The sequence below is a fragment of the Schistocerca serialis genome, chromosome 2 (assembly GCF_023864345.2).
Source record: "Schistocerca serialis cubense isolate TAMUIC-IGC-003099 chromosome 2, iqSchSeri2.2, whole genome shotgun sequence".
In the NCBI taxonomy this organism is placed as follows: domain Eukaryota; kingdom Metazoa; phylum Arthropoda; class Insecta; order Orthoptera; family Acrididae; genus Schistocerca; species Schistocerca serialis.
In genome coordinates this window covers 110,678,427-110,703,006 of record NC_064639.1, presented here as the reverse complement: position 1 = coordinate 110,703,006, position 24,580 = coordinate 110,678,427, and the positions used below count along the sequence as shown (strand labels likewise).

Genomic DNA, 24,580 nt, shown 5'->3' with positions numbered 1-24,580 from the left:
TCACTTAAATATCCCTTGTGTGCAACCTACACACAGTAAGCTATGTGAGTAGTAGCCCATTTAGGAGGACCCTACAGTTCTCGACCCTAGGCGGAATTCGCAGCCCAGTTTGTCACAGAGCCTCCTAAGTCTCTGGTTCAGTCCTTCCACTCGGGGAAATGCTGGAAATTCTCTGCCAGCCACTGGAATGACCCAAATATGATCTTGGAGCCCAGGTGACAGATATAGGCCACAATCTGCAGTTGATTGCACCCTGTTCCCTCAATGGCTGTTGGAATAGCCTCTTCATGTTAAATGAGGCACTGGGGAATGCACACTGAGTGCACCTGGTGCCCTTTCCTGTCCTTTGCTACCATTTCCCTAAGGGGTACCGTCATTTGCTGTATGTTTCAACTGCTGACAATTAATAGATCGCTACCCTTTTGTGTTTGCCTGCTCTTGACACCAGACAAAACAAGTTTCCCCAACACAGATGAAGTGAGTCCCACTAGCTCAGTTTCAGTGAAAAACAGCTCCTCAAACGTATTGGTCAGGTAGACTGGTACAACAGCCTGAGCTGTCCCTGTCCCAGCCACCTTTTACAGGACAACTAGATCTACCATTGACATGCCATTCACAGTCAAGTGGACAAATGACAGATCCTGTAACTTCTGCAGAGGAGACAGGATGCACAGGAGAGGATAGTATTTGAGGTAGGTTTCCAGAGATACTTCGACCACATTTCTGTGCACAGTTTACGCAATTTCCAAAAATTATGGGCTGGTAGTAGTGAGTATGCAGTTGGCACCAGTAGCGTTCCATCTGGTTCCAGTCAGTCAAATCTGGCAGCCAACCATTCACATGAGTTAACTACTATGCTCCTCAAACAGCTGAGCATGATTTTGGCCTTGACACAGTTATCCAGCAGGAAGATGCCATTACTTTCAGGAAAGACATCAAGCATTCATATAGGCCACAGTTGTCATGGTGCCTTTGCATGCTGCCACAGGTGAATGTTCCCCATAGCATAATAGTGACCTCAAAGGCCAGCATCGTTGGCGCAGTGGACGTTTCGAGCAGTCATTTGTCTGGATGATGGCGTATTCTGTAACAAGAAATGTGATTCAGGCAACACGCTTTCACTGAGCTACGGACTAATCTCTATTCTGTGCACATAACTGACATTCTCACTGGGCCAACACGGGAATGTACCGCAGAACCCGATGTTCAGCAATGTGCACTGAACGGTCTGCTCTGAAACACTTGAACTCTTACCAATATTTCACCCTGTTGTTATTCTTAATCTAACCTACTGTGATTGTTTTCGTTGAAAACAGTGCATAACTCGCCGTTTGCAACATACGATAGCCATTAATGCTCACAAAGCAATTTTTTTTTAAAGATCAGGGTTTGGATTTCCTCGGCCCGTTTCAGATGAAGCAAAGATTCAGTCATTTCTTATGTGATCTCAGACAAATTTGCGCAGGTGACAATGATGCCTATAAGTAACGGCACCACTTCTTATGTTGCTGCACTGGCGCAAAGTGCGGAAATGAAGTGATTAATTAATAACAGCAACATAGTTACATGTTATTGACAGGCCTCTGTTGATCTCCACGTCATAAATAAAGTAAAATACATCTTCGTTTACAGGGGTAAGCGGCGAAACATCTCAAAACCAAGAAAAATAACAGCAGGGTAAATTTTTCAACTCATTTGAGGAACTACAAACCCTTTCTTGTAATCTTCTAAGCTTTCTGCGGGAGAAAAAAGAAGAAAGGGGGGGGGGGGGGGGTTGTAAGGAAGTGGTCGTCCATCACCATCACAGCAGCCACAAACTTGTCGTAGATGTAAGAGATATTTATTTATGCTGACTGTATCAACTACTTCTAACTAAACAAAGTTACATTTATGTATTGTATAAAGCTGTTTCGTATGATATGGCTTCCACGCCGTAAGATAACGCCGAGATGTTCCTGCCATCTATGTGGGAAACGGAGAAACTACGCAGGAGCCAAGCTGGCAGCCTCCGCAGATTTGAGCGTAGCACTCGTGAGTTCCATTTAGATCCCCTTCAGGAACAGTAACGTAGTTAGCCCGCTTAGAAACGAAATTGAGCGAATCGCGTTTAGGTTCATAAGTATAATTTACTTCGAGAGAAAGCAAATAGGCTTTCTCTTCAGAATGGAATGTTTCCGAGTTCCCTTTACTTAACAGCCTTTAATAATAAAAAAAAAGTTTTCATGAAAATCGCGTTTTGTACCCCAAGTTATTAGCAAGAAGTGCCATTACCGTACCAAGTGCACCAAACATACCCAGTGTCAGTGTAATTAAGATAGTATAAGTTTGTATTCGAGCTACGTTACTTGGACCTTGACCAGTTTGGTGAATTGTTTCAACATAATTCGAAGAAATTTCCAGCTTAAAACCCCGGAAAACTAATACGTTATGTAAGTACTACCCCACTACTGCACTGAACTAGGCGTATTTCGTATTTATAGCTATAACTGTGTGTCTGTACTCTGTAGATGATAAATGTATTCAATGTTGCGTTTCTATTGTTACAAACAGAATTGGTTTCTTTTTTTTAATCAGGTAGAATATCTAATAGTTTTTGGCAACGTCTTTAGGGTTGTATTTTGAAGTGTATGTAGCACATTGTGGGCTTTGTTGTTACATTAAAATGTGTGTAATAACTATTACCACATTCTATTACGACAAAATGCACAAGCGAGAAAGGGTGACCTTTCTCGCTATTTATGTTCAGGATCCAAAGTAGTAATATTTTTATCGTTGAGAAAGCGGTGCAGACGACATTATGTTCATTTGATACTAACATTGTTGTAGTTTAATCTCTAAAGATCTTTGCGTTAGCGCTCATCGAAGCCTCGACTTACTACTCGAAAGTGGAATGCTTTTATAACAAAAAGTCATTCGAAGTCATTAACTTGCGTCAAGAACAGAAGACAAATAACTATTATGTCTACTCGGTCCATGTGGAAGATTTATCAGAAATTAAAACTTCGATTTTCATCGAAACTGATAAAAAGTACTTTTCACAGAAACCGCCAATAGCTAAGCCGCATGACTTTTTTTTTTTTTTTTTTTAAGGATGATCAGAGTTATATTTACGGAAATGAGGCAAATTCATAGCTAGACACGTGTGCTGCAACCCAATAAACAATTTTTACCCGTATTAGATCACTCAATTCTTATTATCTAAAGTGACGTGATATGTTGTGTCGATGTTATCGTAATTTGAATTTTTGTTGCGTGTATTTATTTCGTGCAATGATCGAGTTTTACTAACTTTTGTGTAACGTTTTCACGATAATGTATTTCAGGTTTGCATATCTGATAGCCTATATGTAAGCACAAAGAATAGAAAGTCTGTATTTGGTGAAATTATGTAGTTTATAATGTAAGACTAATTTATTTATTCGTCCTAAAAAGAAAAAGGACTAAATAAACTAATATATTTGTTTCCTTGTTTCCTGTTGTGTGATAACCATTGGCTAATATACTTTCCATGGCACCGTACGTATGGGTTAACGTTACTCAAATTTGATCAACTGTACAATAACAACTTCCTGTAATTAGCCACTTCTGATGGTGTTCATCTGCCCAACCTGAAATAAACTGTCAACGGTACATACAAAGCGGTGAAAGTTATGTGGACCAAAATACTAAGAGCAATCGCCAAGTCGCGCGTCTCTCCTGCATAAATATTCATTATATTCTAAGAACTATGTTAACAATCCCCCACCCCCCGTCCAATCTTCCCCCACCATGCTCTCTTCTTACCAAAGTATACGATCTGTACTGTATGCAGGAACGGAGCGAGGGGGACGGGCGGCGGCACGACTCTAAAATTGCCATTTTTTTTACCTAAATTAGTTGGTCAGTTTCGAAACGTTGCGGGCCACGAGAACTAAATTCTGTAAAACTGACTAAATGAAAGGTTTAGCAGAACCATGAGAAAGTACTTCCAAAACTCCATGAGAATCCTTGTTCTCAAGATTACAGTACCCCCTCCTGTCCTCCCTCCCCTCCCCTACCCCCCTGATTACTGACGCCAATGACTATGTACTGTGTAGTTTCGACTGACGCCTATTGTACCTAAACAAACGACACATTTTCAGGCTTCGGCTAAGACAGTACAATTTCATTTGCATTTTTTTAACTGTATACGGACGTTCGTGATTCCAAGTTGTGTACGGTTTGCCCGCAGATTGCCGTCTCTCGTATGTAGAACGACACGTGGCGCAGTTACCTGCAGTAGTCGATCGGTGTACTTTAGAACGCCAGCCAATTTCATTTTTAGACAGCGGCCAACGGCTCGCGCCAACTGCCTGCGACGTGCGACAACATTGTTGCGTGTCTGCTGAGCAGGCCCGCATTCTTTACTCGTTATTAATGTCGTGTGTCGGGTTCAAATATTTGTATTATTTACCTCTATTACTGCAATGAGTCGTTTTTAATGTTCGCTGGGACCAACTTAGCCCCGCGTCCTTTTTAGAGAAATGATGATATGCATTTACGATAGTTTCAATGATACCGTAGCATCACGTAACCAAAGGTACGAGTTCGAAGAGAAAGAGAAAAAAAAAACTCGTCAGTTGCTAAATGGCGGCCGGGGTGGCCGAGCGGTTCTAGGCGCTACATCCGGAACCGCGCGACCGCTATGGTCGCAGGTTCGAATCCTGCCTGGAGGATGGATGTGTGTGATGTCCTTAGGTTAGTTAGGTTTAAGTAGTTCTAAGTTCTAGGGGTCTGATGACCACAGATGTTAAGTCCCATAGTGCTCAGAGCCATTTAGATGCTAAATGCTGAAAGCCAACAGAAATGTAATGATTCTCTCACAATTATGGATCCAACGTCTCTCGGAAGTTCGCATAATACTGTCTGCGCAAACAAAGTTGACACTCGGCTTGGTGGCAGCGACGGTAAAGGCATTTTCTTTTACGGTCTCTTCTTCCATCAGTCGCCGCGCGCACAGTTTGCGTGGAATTTACCTAGCAGCAAGTGTCAGTAATTTAACAAAAACTCTCGCTGTAATTATCACAATTTGGATGTTCTGCTAGGAAAAAGTATATAAATTGTTGATGACATCGAATAAATTTCTAACGCTTTTGTGATTTGCGATTACTGTATAAAAGTAAAATTTACACTTACTCTTAACACATCTATGTTAGACATCTATGTTAGAAGTTATTCGGCTAAATATGAGACATGCACAAATTACCCAAGAAACCTACGTTCCTCTACCAGTTATAAGAAATATACCTTCCATAATATTTTCAGGAATCAACTGAAATTCGTGGTTGTAAAATAAAAAATAATTTAATCAACACACCAGAAGGGAATCTCTCTTATCCTAAAGCAACCCCTAGACGGTCAGTGTTATTGTATTATTATGTAGCGTAATATTATTGAGATTCTCCTTAGACTGCACAATAAAAATGTACGCTAATAGCGCGGAATATTAACCCTGGCTCGAACTATTGAACGGTGAAGGAGCTTTTGACGTGGTGGTTGCTGTACATTAGTGCACGCAAAAGGAAAAAAAGGTGACTGAAAAATTGGTATAAGAAGCGTCAATCAATCATTCACGAAAACTTGGCATTTTGAGGGACGAGCCAAATCGTTATCATAACATTTTGGCATTGATAGTGGACTTAGAAGGAAGGTATACTGAAGTTTATTTCTCGTATCCAAAGTTAAATGGTGCTTGTGCATGTGCAACAAGTCAAAAACAAACGTTTTCTTTGAGTCTCTTATTCATTTAATATCCGTTCTGAAGTTTGTTCTTAGAGAATAATTTTTTTAAGATGATTTTGTCTCTTATTGCCGTCTGTATTTAATGATCAACAACTCATAATAATTCGTAATTTTCCATTTTTCATATTTATCTGCTCTAACATCCCGTAATGCTGACAGTAATTTTCACATTTCGACGCACTCTAATATGAATGGACTTTCTTATTTTGAACTCATTTTTATAGATAAACAACAGCGAAACCGCAGAAGAGTGGAGACTGCTCCTAAAAAGCACATCCAAGCGACTGTGAAGATTATCGTCAATACTACCCATAGAGCCGGCCGTAGTGGCTGAGCGGTTCTAGGCGCTACAGTCTGGAACCGCGCGACCGCTACGGTCGCAGGTTTGAATCCTGCCTCGGGCATGGATGTGTGTGATCTCCTTAGGTTAGTTAGGTTTAAGTAGTTCTAAGTTCTAGGGGACTGATGACCACAGCAGTTAAGTCCCCTAGTGCTCAGAGCCATTTGAACCATTTGAACTACCCATAGACGGCACAACAGTTCTCACGTCAAGCATATATTTCAAAAGTTGTTCATACACCCAGTATTACTGAACAACCTCTGGAGCTAGCTTCCACGCTTTGAATATTACTGCATATCCGGAATTGTTGAGCAGTAATGTTTACCGCCTAGGGGCCGCTCAGTGAACATCGAAACAGGCTTCGTCTTTGAACGAAGAACGTGACTGTGTTTCGCTCCGTATTCCTTTGCCTTGTGCTAGCCATTAATTCTGAATGCATATCAAGTGTAATACGCCGCCAGAAAATTCCCATATTGTCAACATATGTCCTTAATAAGTGCAAGCATTTAAAATTTTGTGAGCTCCTTTGCCTTCGTCCCTCTTCAATGAGGATCGTGACTTACAATGAGGATGAACAGAAGCTACACTTGTAGATAGTATTAAAATATTCTGTATAAAAGTTGGGACCTAAGTATAAGTGCATTGTTTCTAAGATGTAAGTGTATATACTTAAAACGCTGTTAAATCATATATTAAAGATCCCTTTCCAGTTTCCTAGTAAACTTCAGACTGTTTTGACAAGCTTGTGATGGTCAGTACAAGTTTACTTTATGACCACCAAGAAAATTAATACAAATTTGGTTAATTATTGTTGACTTTTATTGACAACACACTTTTTAAAGAGGTACTGATGTGTAATTAGGGGCCGGCCGGTGTGGCCGTGCGGTTCTAGGCGCTTCAGTCTGGAACCGTGTGACCGCTACGGTCGCAGGTTCGAATCCTGCCTCGGGCATGGATGTGTGTGATGTCCTTAGGTTAGTTAGGTTTAAGAGATCTTTAAAGACCTTGGAACGGAAAGTCATGGCATATGGATGTGAAACGAGGGCGTCAGCAAAGCTCTAGAAAACTACTCTCGAAGCTGCGGAAATGTGATTCTGGAGGAGAATTATAAGAACTGGCTGGAATGACAGAAAAACGAATGACAGGCTTCTGCAAGAAATAGGAGAGGAGAAAGAACTACTGAAAGTTATTAACAAAAGCAAAGCAAAACTCATTGGATACTTAGATATGACATTCTCTTACCAAACATTTTAGAAGGCAAGATAGGGAAGGAAACAAGGGGACGACCGAGAACATTTATTTAAAAAATATGATCAGTGAGATGAATTGTTCTAGAGATGAAGAGGACTGCTGAAAAGAGGAAGCAGCGAGTAGAGGAGGAAGAAATAAAAGTGTAGCGGTGGTCTGAAATACCCGTAGGTCATGTCGTGGCCCAGTTCTAGCTTATTCTGTTTTCAGAGTGTCGCAGCGTGACCATGTCTCGGCGCGACGCTTCCCTGGCAGCAGCGCCAGTCTGTCATTGCATTCTCGTGCGGTAGCCGCTAATTTTAATCCTCCTCTACGAATGTGGGTGGCTTTCTTATTGGTGCGTGAGAGGCTCTCAGTAGCACAGTGCGCCGTTGTTCTACGGACGACGGCGAATTCCTTGTAGCAATTACAACCGTATTCTGACTATGTGAAGCACCTTCGCTTCTATCCTTTTTTTTTTCGGACGTTGTCGAAACCGTGATTTGTGGGCACTTATGATTGAAGCTCCGCTAACAAGATAGCACCAATAAAACGCCTAATTTATTCTGATGATCAACGGAACTCAATCTGGTATGACATGGCGCAATTTCGTACAAACAATTTAGGTAACTAATGAAGAGGTACTGTTTCGGAATGGGGTGGAAAGAAGAGTATGGCACAACTTAACTAAGTAAGGGATAGTTGATAGGAGTTACCCTGAGTTATCAAGAATTCGCCAATTTGGTGTTGGAGAGAAGTGCGGCACGTAAAAATTGTAGAGGGGGACCAAGGTTTGAGTAACGTAAGCAGGTCCAGATGGATGTAGGATGCAGTAGTTACACAAGGATGAATTTACACAGAGATGAATTGGCTGCCACAAGATAGACTTGACGGGAGAGCTGCATGATTCCAGTCTTGGGACTGAAAATCACCACCACCACTACTACAACAACAGTGAGAACAGGGCTACTATAAATGATTCATTCATTTTCAGATTTCAGTGTTGTCCTAAGTATTACATGTACAAACATGGATGATGCATGAAGAGAACCGTAAACTCACCGAGTCTGCATTGTGCCCGCCAGCTGGCGTCGCTTTAAGATAATGGCGACAAAGTAAGATGATTTTTTTTGTGTAGGAATATGCTAGATGTTTATCTGTTACAGCAGCACAGCGGTACATTCAGAAGGAATTACGGTAAAGAACCGCAGTGCAATCAGAGCACTGTGCGTTGGTACCGACAATTTATGAACACTTGTTATCTCTTTAAACATAAGACAGGTCGATCAAGCGTGTCAGATGCAGCCGTGAAGAGGGTGATGGAAAGTTTCGCACCCAAGCTACGAACATGGAATACCGCATAAGAACTGTGTGGAAGATTTTGTGACGGCGGTTACATTTCAGACCGCACGGCCTGCAGCTCGCGCAACGATTAAAACCAGAAGACTTCTCAACGTTTCATCTTTAAGCTGAAATTCAGCGACAAAGCAACTTTCCATTTATCAGGAAAAGTTAATCGCCACTATGTGTGACCGTAAGATACTGAAATTTCTCATGAAATTATGGCGCATGAACGAGATTCGCCGAAGGTTAATGTTTCCTCTGCGCCGTTTTTGTTCTGTAAGGAGACTGTGACGGGTACCTCTTACCTTGATATGTTGCAATTGTGGTTGTTCCCACATCTGGCTACTGACTCGAGAATTTCGTCTTCCAACACGATGGGGTATCCCCTCATTGGAGTATTGACGTTCGTCATTACCTAAACGAGGAACTTCCTCATCGCTGGATTGGGCGTAGTCTTGAAGAAGTCAGTCAGTTCCCTTGTTACGGCCCCTTCCCTCCCTCCCATCCCCCGCCCACCCCCCCCCCCCCCCCCCCCGCCCTCTCCAAGATCGCCTTGTGGCTTATGTCGCCGGAGATACGTTAAGGACGATATTTACGTACGCCACTGCCAAGAACACTGGATGAACTGCGTGAACGCATCAATGCTGTAGTTGTGACCGTTGAAGGTGTTGCTACGTAAGTTATGGAACGAACTTGACGACCAAAAATGGTTCAAATGGCTCTAAGCACTACGGAACTTAACATCTGAGGTTATCAGTCCCCTAGACTTAGAACTACGTAAGCCTAACTAACCTAAGGACATCACACAGATCCATGCCCGAGGCAGGATTCGAACCTGCGACCGTAGCAGCCGCGTGGTTCCGGACTGAAGCGCCTAGAACCGCTCTGCCACAGCGGCCAGCGAACTTGAATACCGCTTGGACATGTGTCATGCGACCAGAGGGGCACTAATTTAGCATTTATAGTGTTCAAAATGGAATATTGGTAAGTTTACAGTTCATGCGTCAATCATGTTTGTACGTGTAAAACTCTATGAAGGATGAAAACGAATGAATCATTTGTAGTAGCCCTATATACATATCGTGTAACATGTGAATACAACATTATTTATGTTTAGCTTCCACTAGAGTGTTAAGAAAACTTAAAAAGCAAGCAGACCGTCCCTGTTCTAGTATCTGATTACAGACTTTTTCTTTGCATGCTGTGTAATTTTCTAGCCCAAGGGCGACATTAAGCGCCTTGCGTATTTCATTACGTCGAAATATTCAATTCGTAGAAATTTTCTTCGTTTTCCAAATTCCAAGCTGTTAAACAGCTAGTGCTCATAAAGTATCAGGTGCGACGAGCGAATGGGGTCGCATCAGTTTGCACGTGTCATGTAAAACGGCACGCTATCTCACACATAAGGAGCAGCGTGTCTCAGTCATTAGTTTCCTCGTATTTGTACACGGTCTTACATCAATGTGCCCATAGAGCCTGTCAAAAGTCTGGCCGGCCGTGGTGGCCAAGTGGTTCTAGGCGCTTCAATCTGGAACCGCGCGACCGCTATGGTCGCAGGTTCGAATCCTGCCTCGGGCATGGATGTGCGTGCTGTCCTTAGGTTAGTTAGGTTTAATTAGTTCTAAGTTCTAGGCGACTGATGACCTCAGAAGGTAAGTCGCATAGTGCTCAGAGCCATTTGAACCATTTTTTGTATGCATTCCTTGCTAATGTGGCGCTTCTTACTTGGGACATACTCATTCGCACAGTCGAGGATAGATGCAAGGAACTTCATGGACACGCCTGAAGAAAACAACCAAGCACTGCCTCGAATATAATCATGAAAGCAAAGACGAGAAGGCCAGTATCATGTTACAGACTCGAATTTTCTGGGACAGCGTAGTTAAGGAGTGTGTCGAAATAAAGATGCCGCAAAACCTAGTAAATTGGGACAGGTTTCAATAGAAGCAAATCTTGGGGTGCAGCACTCAATCTACTGAACGATATTAGGCAGGTTTACCAGTTTCTTTGGCTCTTCAGTGTATGAGGTTGATGCACTTCAGTTCATTACTGTCACTTGACACTGTGCACATTGTTATTATGGCTGCAAGAGTGGAGATATCCATAGACAAACGTGCTGCAGCACTCAGACAAGTATGTTTATGTAAGCCCCAAATTACTAAACAATGTGGCGCTTCTGCAGAGGCAGTAAAATATATCCTTCACCGTCTGAAGACAAGAAGTAGCGATGAGGACCTACCACGACCTCTTAAAACAACTAAAAGTGATGATAAATTCATCAGAATTTCTAGTAAGAGAAATATGTTCATGCAGCACAAATTCGCGCTTAATTGCTAGAAATGAACAAAAAACACATACCTGTTGCAACAGTAAACAGGAGACTGATGCTGGCTTGAATGGACGTATGGACGTCGAGGAATCGTCTTCTGAAGCCCGTAAATAAAATGAGAAAGATTGGAATGGGCTAGGAAACATAGTACATGGACACGTGAGGAATGGAAGAAAGCGTTATTTTTCAAGATGACTCCACATTGGTTATTTTTGGTACAAGGAGTAGGACATTTGTTCGTTGATCTGAACGAGAAAGGGTGCCCAGTTGCGCTGTCTACCTACAGTTAAACAAGTTGAAGGTTCCGTTATGGTTTGGGGGTATTTTGCGGGAGATAGAGCTGGCGACATCATGAAAATAGAAGGGTGGAGAGAAGCACTACCACCGCCTACGTCAGTTTCACACTGTACCATGCGTACTGCGCTTATTAGTGAAAGGGTTCACATTATAGCAGGATAATGATCCAAAACATCGGTCGGCTTTCCGTAAAAAGTACATTGGGTCAACGGAAAAACAGAAGATGCTGAAAGATATGGTGTGGCCGTCCCATAGCCCTGATTGTAATCCTATTGAAATGGCATGGGATGAACTGGACAGACGTATCGAGATAGTTAACATAACGAGCAGGGAACATCTCTGGAATTGGAATGTCTTTAAGGATGTGAGGAATCATATAGACTTGCAATACGAACAAAAACTTTTTGATCGCGTGCCTCTAGTTTGTGACGCAGTCGTTAAATCCAAGGAAGGATACTTTGATAAAAATGAAATATAATTTTGCTTTTTGTATATTATATGTGTTTAAGCATATATAATTATATTTTTAGAGAAATGAAGTTTTACCGGTTGAAAGAGAAATACCGACGTCATCCACGTTGAAATAATTCTTTTGCGACGAGTGAAAATCTGCTCCCGACTGGGACTCGATCCCGGAAGTCCCCGCCTTACGCGAGCGGTCACCTTAATTCGCTTCAGCAATCTGAGCACGCTTCACGTCCAACCCAAATTCCCAACTTGTCACACACTACTGCCGGCCATATTCCTCATTGCTCGCATCATCTCGCATGATTCCCGTAAGAGGTCGGGCCTAGGGTCCATCCACACCGAAGATATCAAGAAGTGCCGTCAAGACTTGGATATTGGAATTATATATGTGGTTGTTCATTCGGACGTGACCGAAAGAACAGATACTAGAAATACGAAGCGTATTCCGAAAGTAAGATCCGATCGGTCGCGAGATGGAAACCACAGTGAAAATCCCATAAAGCTTTGCATAGGTGTGTTGGACTGTGTCTCTAGTATGCCCGTTTTGACCGCGTCACGTCTGTCTTTTCAGTTCTGAGCGCACAGTGAACCCGTAAAAATGCAGTGTCCCCCGCCAAGTATGAGTGCCCGCGAGAGATTTCGCCTAATTTGATGCAGCCCACACAACATAGCTGTCAGGGCAAGTTCTCAGCCACACTCTGCAGGGGCCATGAGGGCGCCCGTGCAGCTTTTCGATGGAAAGTGTTTGATCGCCCTCCCTACTGGCCCGACTCGACTCCCTCTGATTTTCATCTCTGCTGACATGAACCGCTGGCTATGAAGTTGGCGTTTTGGCACAGATAACGAACTGCAGATCGGCGTAGAGAATTGGCGAAAAGTACAGGCGACTGCCTTGTATGACGAGGGTATTGGAAGGTTGGTGCCACGCTACGACAGATGTCTCAGACGGAGCGGCGACTTTGTAGAGACTTGCTGGAAGGTGTGGCTAACTTTTTCAAATAAAACACTTTTGATTTTCACAGTGGTTTCCATTTCGCGACCTACCGGACCTTACTTTCGGGCCGTCCACTGTGGCCGAGCGGTTCTAGGCGCTTCAGTCCGGAACCACGCGGCTGCTAACGGTCGCAGGCTCGAATCCTGCCTCGGGCATGGATGTGTGTGATGTCCTTAAGTTCGTTAGGTTTAAGTAGTTCTAAGTCTAGGGGACTGATGACCTCAGATGTTAAGTCCCATAGTGCTTAGAGCCATTTGAACCATTTGAACCTTATTTTCGGAATACATCTCGTATAACTGTAAAACGCAGTTTTGTTTATCATCGTTTATTGAAATTTATCAGCGGTACATCTCGTGAAACCGCGTTGGGTATTCGAAGAAACTGTGCGACCATTACGCTGCCACTATCGCATATCCCACGTAGGGTCCACCAGAGTAAGATACAAGACATTAGAGCACGCACCAAGACATACAGGCAGTAATATCTCTCTCGCCCAATACGTGAATGGAATAGGAAAGGAAGTGATAATACTGGGACGATTTACCCCGCGCCATACGCTGTACAGTAGTTTGCGAAGATTGTGTGTCAATGCAGAAGATCGCAAGATAGTTGCGAAAACAAACACTGCGACGATTTTCAGATCAATGAATCTGTTGCTTGTACAGTGTTTAAGCTTTCACGATAGTATAAACTTTGCCGCGCTGTCGCAAGAGCGCTTCCCTAAGAGGTGTCAGGTATCCAGTCATTCTGGTTGCCAGAAGCGTGTGGGACGGCTATTGCCCGCTGCGCGTGTGAAGGCGTTTCCGATTTTAAAAGCGCCGTCGTGTGCCAAGCGAGACGGTCGCAGAACAGCTCTGTTAAGTGCTGCCCCCTTTGTTCATTCTACTCTGCTGTTAATGCTAGCAAATACAAGGACACGATTCCGGCGTGGCATGGAGATGGCGTCAGTCTAAATGAAATTTTGTTTTTATTGTGTTGATAGGTATGGCGAAGTAAAAGAGTTCTGCTACCATGGAATCAAAATAAACGTATGGCAGAAGAAACAAGGACATGGAAACCAGATTAGCATAGCCATAGAAGACATTTCTGGCGAAAATAAGTCTACCATCATCAAAACGCTTCTGTGGCCCTGCAGTTCATTGTAAACTTTGTCTTCTTCAGTAACTCTCCACCAGTTATCACGATCCAGCGCTGGAGCATTCCATCTCATGTTGTCCATTTTCTACAGGTCCTTCATAACGGCCGGCCGGAGTGGCCGAGCGATTCTAGGCGCTACAGTCTGGAACCGCGCGACCACTACGGTCGCACCTTCGAATCCTGCCTCGGGCATGGATATATGTGATGTCCTTAGGTTGGTTAGGTTTAACTAGTTCTAAGTCTAGGGGACTGATAAGTCCCGTAGTGCTTGCAGCCATTTGAACCATTTGAACGCTCGCCGATCAACAATTTCTGTCCTTATCCTTGCATTTTCAGTTGAATTGCACTCATACAGTTGATTGTTACCGGCGGAACTCGAGACAGATCCAGTGTGATAAGTGAGCTCCTGCTGTTACTTGTAGCGATCCATTTAAGAGAGATATAAGCATATTTTGTAAACTTCCCTCTTTCCTGGCGTTGGTCGTGTTTTCGCAGTCCGTATATGGTGAGCAGTTCTGCATTTGGCACTTGTTTTATTTCTAGCTCTGGATGCCACTCATGCCACTGACATTTACCCCAAATGTGAGAGTGAAAGTATGTGTGAAATGAATAGCAAACTGATGGAAAAAAGTGAGTAAACTGTTTATTATTTCAAAAGTAATGGCTGTAACAGTTAATATTTATCTCACTCTTAGACAAGACGGTCATTGCCTTCATTTGAAAATGTTTGTGATTGCCTACGGAACTATGTAGTACCCGGGAGTGGACCTCTTCGTCCGAGGCAAATAGACGGCTATGAATGTCTTACTTTACTGTTCCAAAAATATGGGAATCGCATGGGGAGAGATCGGGACTGTATTGAAGCTGCATAAGGGCTTCCCAGCGAAAATTCTAAGTTGGCATCGACGGGCCACTTACCAGCCCTTACACACCCTCCATACAGTCCCCTATTTCTCCTCATGCGATTTCCACATTTTTGCAGCCCTGAAGAAAGACATTCGTGGCGGCCGGGATACAATCATGGTTCCGTGGGAAACCATAAACACTTTTCCATGAAGACAATGACAGTCTTGTTTCACAGTGGGATAAATGTATTAATAGTTGTGGCGATTACTTTCAAAAGATAAACAAAAAAATGCATTAGTAGTAGTCAAAAGATAAACAGTTTACTTACTTTTTCCATCTGTCTCGTTTTCATTTAACTGCTCCTTACACTGTATATCAACTGTTGGGTGAATTTGGCAGAGTTTGTTGTGCGTGTTTCTTATTTTAACTGTTCGTATACAGCGTTTCTGAGGCGGCGATGTGGAAAACACATTGCATTTGCTTACGAGTGTTCTAAATCGTCAGTAAACCGCAGCCCAGTTGGTCAGGGATGATCAACTCGTGTGTTCCAGAGTATGGTACAAGCCTTCAAATAGCGCCAAGGGACCAAATTGGCTTAATGTCGCTATACAACAGACGAATCACCATCTACAGTGTTGCATGACCCACGTTCCGTGGAAACCGGCGAAGAAGTAATCCAGGCTTGGTTTACTGTCTGCCTTGAAAACTTTGTTGTAGTGGCGCGCACGTAAGAAGACAGGTGATTAGGCGATGCACTGTGGCAGGAAGCAGTGTAACATCCGACGCTCCCGCCAATAGCGTTATTCTGCCGCGTATGTGTGTAGGTCTGCGCTTCAAGGAGAGTAGCCATCTCCAATGTAACTGAAAAATACAGACTGAACTGGAAAGATCATTTCCAGCCTTTGTCTAATAGTAGAGTAAATAAAGTTGCAGTACTGTATATAACCCAACACAAAAGAAAATAGTTGGACGCCGTTCAAGTGATGGCATGAACAAGCGTGAGGCGGAAGAGGCGAAAACGTTTGATTCTTGAAGACGATGATGAAAATTTTTCTTGGGAGAATAGAAACAGCGGCCCAATTTGGCGTTCACCTCAACGCTGCCAGTGACCTGGGTAGGCAACGGCTGAAGTTTGAGGCGTGAGACAGAGACAGACCGCACAATGGCGATGCCGCAAAATGTGGTCCGTACTTTGTGTGTAAAATGCATCACGAAGCCGTCTTCTTACTTGCACCCACTATAGTCATTATCAGTCGATTCAAGCCATCCGCAAGCATGACTTAAGTGATTCAGGCGGAATCCTATTCAATAATGTGTGTTGGTTTGGTGATTAGTTACGCCACGTTTTCAGTACGATTCGTGGGACAAACCGAAATACTGAAGAGAGGATCATTCTGCTTTCCGCTGTGTAATCCTGTGGGCTTCTGTATCGCCTAGGTGACCATGAACAGTTTTGTGAAATACTCTACTGGCCATTAAAATTACTACACCACGAAGTTGACGTGCTACAGACGCGAAATTTAACCGACAGGAAGAAGATGCTGTGATATGCAAATGGTTAGCTTTTCAGATCATTCACACAAGGTTGGCGCCGGTGGCGACACCTACAACGTGCTGACATGAGGAAAGTTTCCAACCGATTTCTCGTACACAAACAGCAGTTGACCGACGTTGCCTGGTGAAACGTTGTTGTGATGTCTCGTGTAAGGAGGAGAAATGCGTACCATCACGTTTCCGACTTTATAACGGTCGGATTGTAGCCTATGTATGCTATAACAGGACGTGTGTTAAACCATCAGAGAATAACTTTCATGGGATCAGAGCAATGGTTCCTAACCTTTCTGAGACTAATGCCCGTGAGATATTGGCTAGTACCCACACCCTCTCCCCATCATCAAGAACATTAGCGCCTAACTAAACTATAGAATGAAAGACAATTTTCTTTGAACACTTTTATTTTGTAAGTGATGGAAGATAAATGATATTTAGTTTTCATAGGTGTCTTACTAAACCCGGAAATAATAAATCAATGAGACAATTGGTACTGCTTAGTTCTAACAACATTTTGTTTCTGTTTGTAGAAAGATGAAGTAAATGTTAGTGCACCGCGAGTGGTACCTACAGGTCCTCCGCAGAAAAGAAAGCTAATTATATTCTTTGGTGCTAGAAACTTACCTCAAAACATGCTTCATCTGATCCACATTGATGGTTGATACTTATTACAAAGCGTGCTTCCTCTGCACCACTCTTCTCCCTAGTGACATCTGCTTCACTCACATCCTGCAACCCCATTTTAAAATCAGCCAGGTCAAAGGGTTTACAATATACCTACTGCTTGTGCGCCGCTAGATTCCTGATGTTCTTACCCCTGAAACGATAGAAATTGGAAGACTTGATGCTGCCAATGCTTTGCGTCTGACCACTGCCGCACGGCACTGTAGTAGCTATTACGTAATTACTACTGTGTTGTGATCTCAATTAGGTCGTTTACTGCAGAGAAGTAAATGAAGAGGCAGTTTCTGGTGCATTGTGGGAAGTACGTACAACTTGGAGAAGGCATTTTTATGAGATATTTAAGGATATCTGTATCTATTTTCTGTCACAGATGGATGATACAAAGTGTATGTGCAGTCGGTGGACTATGTGAGGAACAAGGAAGATGATGTTCATGCATTCGTTTCACAAGCTGTAAACTCCACCACATTGCCTCAGGTGTTAATGATAGTATTTAAAATGTTGTTGTTGTTGTGGTCTTCAGTCCACAGACTCGTTTGATGCAGCTCTCCATGCTACTCTGTCCTGTGAAAGCTTCTTCATCTCCCAGTACTTAGTGCAACCTACATCCTTCTGAATCTGCTTAGCGTATTTATCTCTTGGTCTCCCTCTACGATTTTTACCCTCCACGCTGCCCTCCAATACGAAATTGGTGATCCCTTGATGCCTCGGAACATGTTCTACCAACCGATCCCTTCTTCTAGTCAAGCTGTGCCACAAATTTCTCTTCTCCCCGATTCTAGTCAATATCTCCTCATTAGTTACGTGATATACCCATCTAATCTTCAGCATTCTTCTGTAGCACCACATTTCGAAAGATTCTATTCTCTTGTTGTCTAAACTATTAATCGTCCATGTTTCACTTCCATACATGGCTACCTCCATACAAATACTTTCAGAAACGACTTCCTGACACTTAAATCTATACTCGATGTTAACAAATTTCTCTTCTTCAGAAACGCTTTCCTTGCCATTGCCAGCCTACATTTTATATCCTCTCTACATCGACCGTCATCAGTTATTTTACTCCCCAAATAGCAAAACTCCTTTACTACTTTAAGTGTCTCATTTCGTAATCTAATTCCCTCAGCACCGCCCGACTTAATTCGACTACATTAATTATCCTAGTTTTGCTTTTGTTGATGTTCATCTTATATCCTCCTTTCAAGACACTGTCCATTCCGTTCAACTGCTATTCCAGATTCTTTGCTGTCTCTGACAGAATTACAATGTAATCCGCGAACCTCAAAGTTTTTATTTTTTCTCCGTGGATTTTGATACTTACTCCGAATTTTTCTTTTGTTTCCTTTATTTATTTATTTATTTATTTATGCATTTATTTTACCTGGCAAGATTAGGGCCTTCAGGCCCTCTCTTACACCTAACCAGGCATACTCAGATTCAACAAATTTCAGTGTCTACAGAAAATGAGGACATATAACATGTTATACAGTATTAATGTTAAAGAAAAAAATAGAGATTATAAAAGTAGTACAATGATAATTATAACAATCAAAAAATAATTATAACAATCAAGAATAATAAAAATAATAATAATAATGATAATAATAATAATAATAATGACTATGTATATGAAAGTAAACATATTTTTCTTATATGAGTGTCAGTCCTATTGCTAGTTGGGAATTTTCTCGTTATATTCTTGCAGCTTGTGAGTTATTCTCATCAAGCAGAGACATAAGACGATGGAATGGGGTGAAAGAGATATAGAAGAGGTAGATAGGTTAGAGGAGGAGAAATAGAATGGTAAAATTCGAAGCTATGATGGAGGGGAGAAAGAAAAAGATGAGGGGGGGGGGCACAACAATGGTGGCTATACCGTCCCTAGTATGTAAGTCTTAAGTTCCCTCTTGAATGTTGAGTGGTTTTGGATAAGACGCAGATCACAGGGGAGCGCGTTCCATAGTCGTATGGCTGAGATGGAGAATGACACGGAGAAAGATTTTGTGTTATGTAAAGGTACAGCCAAGATGCTAGACGTATCCGATCTGGTATTGCGGTTGTGGAATGATGATAGGTGTTTAATGTGAGAAGATAAGTATTGGGGGCACCAGTGGCTAAGAAATCGATGAAGTAAGCACATCGTGTGGAGATCGCGTGCCTTATGTGGGCGTATCCAACCTAGCTGGGAGTATGAAGGACTGATATGATCATACAACCGTATGTTGCATACGTATCTAACACAAGCATTCATCACTAGCTCGAGGCATCTTGAATTTTCATTATTTGTGCCATGTTGAACTACATCACAGTAGTAAAGATTAGGCAAGACTAGTGTTTGGACTAATTTTTGTTTAACATGGGTTGGAAATATTTTTCTAAATTTTTGAATTGCATGTAGGGAGGAGAGCGATTTCCGGCAAGCTGTGACTGTTTGTTCTTCCCAGTTTAGGTGTTCATCCAAGATTATTCCAAGGTCTTTTACTGTTTTTTGGTATGGTAGTTGGGTACCATTGAGGAGTATTTGAGGGACTGTTTCGCGAAAGTACCGACTGATTAACTTTGGATGAGATATAAGTATGACCTGGGATTTCTTGGGGTTTAGTTTCAGACCTAGGTTCTGTGCCCATCGAGAAACAGAGCAAAGATCTGCGTTCATACTCGCTACTGCGTCAGCAATGTTCTTGGGGCTTGCACTTATGTACAGTTGGATGTCGTCGGCATATAGATGGTAGTTGCAGGAGTGCTTTACTGCTTGCTCAATATACAGATTGAATAACATCGGGGAGAGGCTACAACCCTCTCTCACTCCCGTCCCAACCACTGCTTCCCTTTCACGTCCCTCGACTCTTATAACTGCCTTCTGGTTTCTGTACAAATTGTAAACAGCCTTTCGCTCCCTGTATTTTACCCCTGCCACCTTCAGAATTTGAAAGAAAGTATTACAGTCAACATTGTCAGAAGCTTTCTCTAAGTCTAAAAATGCTAGAAAAGTTGGTTTACCTTTCCTTAATCTACCTTCTAAGATAAGTCGTAAGGTCAGTATTGCCTCACGTGTTCCAGCATTTCTACGGAATCCAAACTAATCTTCCCCGAGGTCGGCTTCCACCAGTTTTTCCATTCGTCTGTGAAGAATTCGCGTTAGTATTTTGCAGCCGTAAGTTATTAAACTGATAGTTCGGTAATTTCCACATCTGTCAACACCTGCTTTCTTTGGGATTGGAATTATTATATTCTTTTTGAAGTCTGAGGGTATTTCGCCTGTCTAATACTCTTGCTCACCAGATGGTAGAGTTTTGTCAGGACTGGCTCTCCCAAGGCTGTCAGTAGTTCCAATGGAATGTTGTCTACTACAGGGGCCTTGTTTCGTCTTAGGCCTTTCAGTGCTCTGTCAAACTCTCACGCAGTATGATATCTCCCATTTCATCTTCATCTTATTTAAAATAAAAAAATGTAAGTTTTTGTGACTTATGAAATCAGTATTACAGTTCCACGGTAGTGGTAATGTTTTGAGAATACAGTTTTAAACATGGCTGTTACTCAGCAACTGTATACTAGTTTCAATGCAGGATTATACAGGCAACAAGTTGCAAATAACTGTTAGCTATACTGACCTGGGTTTCGACACCTGCTAAAGCTGTCTTCATCAGAGCATAGCTGCTCTAAATTATGACCACTGCCTTTTAGCAATGTAATTTTACGATTTATCAGAATTACACTCTGATGAAACAAAAAGTCGTGTGACGAGGGCCTCCCGTCGGGTAGACCGCTCGCCTGGTGCAAGTTCGGCGACTTGCGCGTTGATGGGGATGAAATGATTATGATGAGGACAACACAACACCCAGTCCCTGAGCGGAGAGAATCTCCGACGCAGCCGGGAATCGAACTCGGGCCCTTCGGATTGACAGTCTGTCGCGCTGGCCCTTTTTTTTCCGCTTCATCTGCTCAGGGCGGACGTCGTGAGACATCCGTTTAAGTTCGTTGTTGATCGATTAACTCAGTTTTTTTATTACAGAGGGCAGCTAACCCTCTGACCGAACACGCTGAGTTACTGTGCCGGCACCATTCAGCTACCGGGGACGGACACTCTGATGAAGAGACCCTTAGTAGGTGTCGAAACCTAGATTAGTGTGCCTAACAGTTATGTGCAACCGGCTGACTGTATAATCTTTTGAAACCCAAACACCAATGAACCCTTTTTCTACCCCTTAGAAAATTTCATTTTACCCCTCACTGGGTAATTACTCCCAGGTTGGGAACCACTGTACTTGAGTGAGCTGTAGAGGGTAAAAACTGTAGGGTAAGACAGAGATTGGAATGTATCCAAATAAAATAATTGAAGACCCTGGGTGTGAATGCTGCTGTGCGATGAAATGAAGACGTTCATCAGAGCATAGCTGCTCTAAATTCTGACCACTACTTTTTAGCAACGTAATTTTACGATTTGTCAGAATGTCATTCTGATGGAAACACCTTTAGTAGGTGTCGAAACCTAGATTAGTGTACCTAACAGTTACGTGCAACAGGTTGGCTGTATAATCTTTTGCAACCCAAACACTATTGAAACCTTTTTCTACCCCTTAGAAAATTTCATTTTACCCCTCACAGGGTAATTACGCACAGGTTGGGAACCACTGTATTAGAGTGAGCTGTAGAGGGTAATAACTATAGGGTAAGATTCAGATGGTTCAAATGGCTCTGAGCACTATGGGACTTAACTTCTGAGGTCATGTCCCCTAGAACTTAGAACTACTTAAACCTAACTAACCTAAGGACATCACACACATCCATGCCTGAGGGAGGATTCGAACTTGCGACCGTAGCAGCCGCGTGGTTCCAGATTGTAGCGCCTAGAACCGCTCGGCCACTTCGGCCGGCTATAGGGTAAGACAGAGATTGAAATGTATCCAAATAAAATAATTGAAGACCCTGGGTGTGAATGCTGCTCTGCGATGAGATGAAGGGGTTGGCACAGGGGAGGAACTAGTGGCGGACAGCATCAAATCTGTCGGAAAGTTGGCGACCCAAATAAGTAACAACGTGCAGCGTCGGCGAGGGCCCAGTGGTAGGGCGCCAGTGGCAGCCAGCGCCGCGGCCACGTCCTGTCGGCGAGCCGGGCAGCTAGCTAGGGTTGGCAGGCCGCGGCTGAGCGCGGCTGCCGCTCGCGTCTATATTTATCGCCAGCGGCCTCTGACGTCGCGACGGCCGCGCCGCTGGCCGGCCCGGGCTGCGGAAGTGCCTGCCACCGATGCCCAGTTGCACGAGCAGGCTGCCGTCACTACCGTCTGACCACTACTGCACTGCGTACTGTTGAAAAGTGCACAGTGGTGCAGGCGGCGAGAACACGGCAAGCGCCATAACGCAATTTCCCAGCAACGTCGCTCGGTGGAAAATGAGGGTCAAAATAAACGAACACGTGTCGCGGCTTATCCGTAGATACTCGACCGTTGCTGAGGAAACGACGGTCAGTGTTTCTGAGGTATTGGCGCGCCTTCTTAGCGCGCAACAATTTCAACCGGGTCGGTGGCAAATCCACTAGCGTCGCAGCTTAACACTTCTGTGCCCCGTGTTCGAAACCCGTTTTGTATCCCGCCTGGATAAGCGGCGCGTGGGTCTGTTCCTGTAAACTGAAGGGTAGGCCGAATGTAGGAAGTGAGTAGGAGCAGGAAAACGTGAAACGCTTCGGTACTGCATATACAGGGTGTTTCAAAAATGACCGGTATATTTGAAACGGCAATAAAAACTAAACGAGCAGCGATAGAAATACACCGTTTGTTGCAATATGCTTGGGACAACAGTACATTTTCAGGCGGACAAACTTTCGAAATTACAGTAGTTACAATTTTCAACAACAGATGGCGCTGCAAGTGATGTGAAAGATATAGAAGACAACGCAGTCTGTGGGTGCGCCATTCTGTACGTCGTCTTTCTGCTGTAAGCGTGTGCTGTTCACAACGTGCAAGTGTGCTGTAGACAACATGGTTTATTCCTTAGAACAGAGGATTTTTCTGGTGTTGGAATTCCACCGCCTAGAACACAGTGTTGTTGCAACAAGACGAAGTTTTCAACGGAGGTTTAATGTAACCAAAGGACCGAAAAGCGATACAATAAAGGATCTGTTTGAAAAATTTCAACGGACTGGGAACGTGACGGATGAACGTGCTGGAAAGGTAGGGCGACCGCGTACGGCAACCACAGAGGGCAACGCGCAGCTAGTGCAGCAGGTGATCCAACAGCGGCCTCGGGTTTCCGTTCGCTGTGTTGCAGCTGCAGTCCAAATGACGCCAACGTCCACGTATCGTCTCATGCCCCAGAGTTTACACCTCTATCCATACAAAATTCAAACGCGGCAACCCCTCAGCGCCGCTACCATTGCTGCACGAGAGACATTCGCTAACGATATAGTGCACAGGATTGATGACGGCGATATGCATGTGGGCAGCATTTGGTTTGCTGACGAAGCTTATTTTTACCTGGACGGCTTCGTCAATAAACAGAACTGGCGCATATGGGGAACCGAAAAGCCCCATGTTGCAGTCCCATCGTCCCTGCATCCTCAAAAAGTACTGGTCTGGGCCGCCATTTCTTCCAAAGGAATCATTGGCCCATTTTTCAGATCCGAAACGATTACTGCATCACGCTATCTGGACATTCTTCGTGAATTTGTGGCGGTACAAACTGCCTTAGACGACACTGCGAACACCTCGTGGTTTATGCAAGGTGGTGCCCGGCCACATCGCACGGCCGACGTCTTTAATTTCCTGAATGAATATTTCATTGATCGTGTGATTGCTTTGGGCTATCCGAAACATACAGGAGGCGGCGTGGATTGGCCTCCCTATTCGCCAGACATGAACCCCTGTGACTTCTTTCTGTGGGGACACTTGAAAGACCAGGTGTACCGCCAGAATCCAGAAACAATTGAACAGCTGAAGCAGTACATCTCATCTGCATGTGAAGCCATTCCGCCAGACACGTTGTCAAAGGCTTCGGGTAATTTCATTCAGAGACTACGCCATATTATTGCTACGCATGGTGGATATGTGGAAAATATCGTACTATAGTGTTTCCCAGACCGCAGCGCCATCTGTTGTTGAAAATTGTAACTACTGTAATTTCGAATGTTTGTCTGCCTGAAAATGTACTGTCGTCCCAAGCATATTGCAACAAACGGTGTATTTCTATCGCTGCTCGTTTAGTTTTTATTGCCGTTTCAAATATACCGGTCATTTTTGAAACACCCTGTAGGTTATAACTCTTTTACTGGGGCACGAACATATACAACTGATATTACTACTTAACTTTGCGTACAGAGGAGCACGTAGGTGCGAAGCCGTTCATCAATAAAATCTAACAGCGGCTACAAGTTACAAAGGCAAAATCTGTAGTGGCTCGCCCACTATGAAATAGGAACAAAGTTGCTTGGTCGTCTACTCGGGTTCAAATGGGCTGAATCTGGAGCGGAGCTCGTAGAGCTCCACAGCGCCGGCTAGAGGGCGCTGTCGTCGGTGTCTCTGTCGTAGTGCCAATCTAAGCACTTGCACCTACGCCGTGGCATCGTAGCTATCGACGCCACAACGCGTATGTTGTTTTTAGTTTACTT

General features: G+C 43.5%; 1 protein-coding gene across 4 annotated transcripts in view; it reads left to right on the top strand.

Moving 5' to 3' along the window:
• Positions 1-2,054: 2,054 nt before the first annotated feature.
• LOC126456788 (trichohyalin) overlaps positions 2,055-24,580 on the top strand; it is a 378,453-nt gene continuing 355,927 nt past the window's right edge. For all 4 annotated transcript variants that reach the window (XM_050092572.1, XM_050092571.1, XM_050092573.1 and 1 more), the window contains exon 1: positions 2,055-2,429. The gene's annotated coding sequence lies outside the window, so the exon portion shown is untranslated. The remainder of the gene's footprint in view (positions 2,430-24,580) is intronic.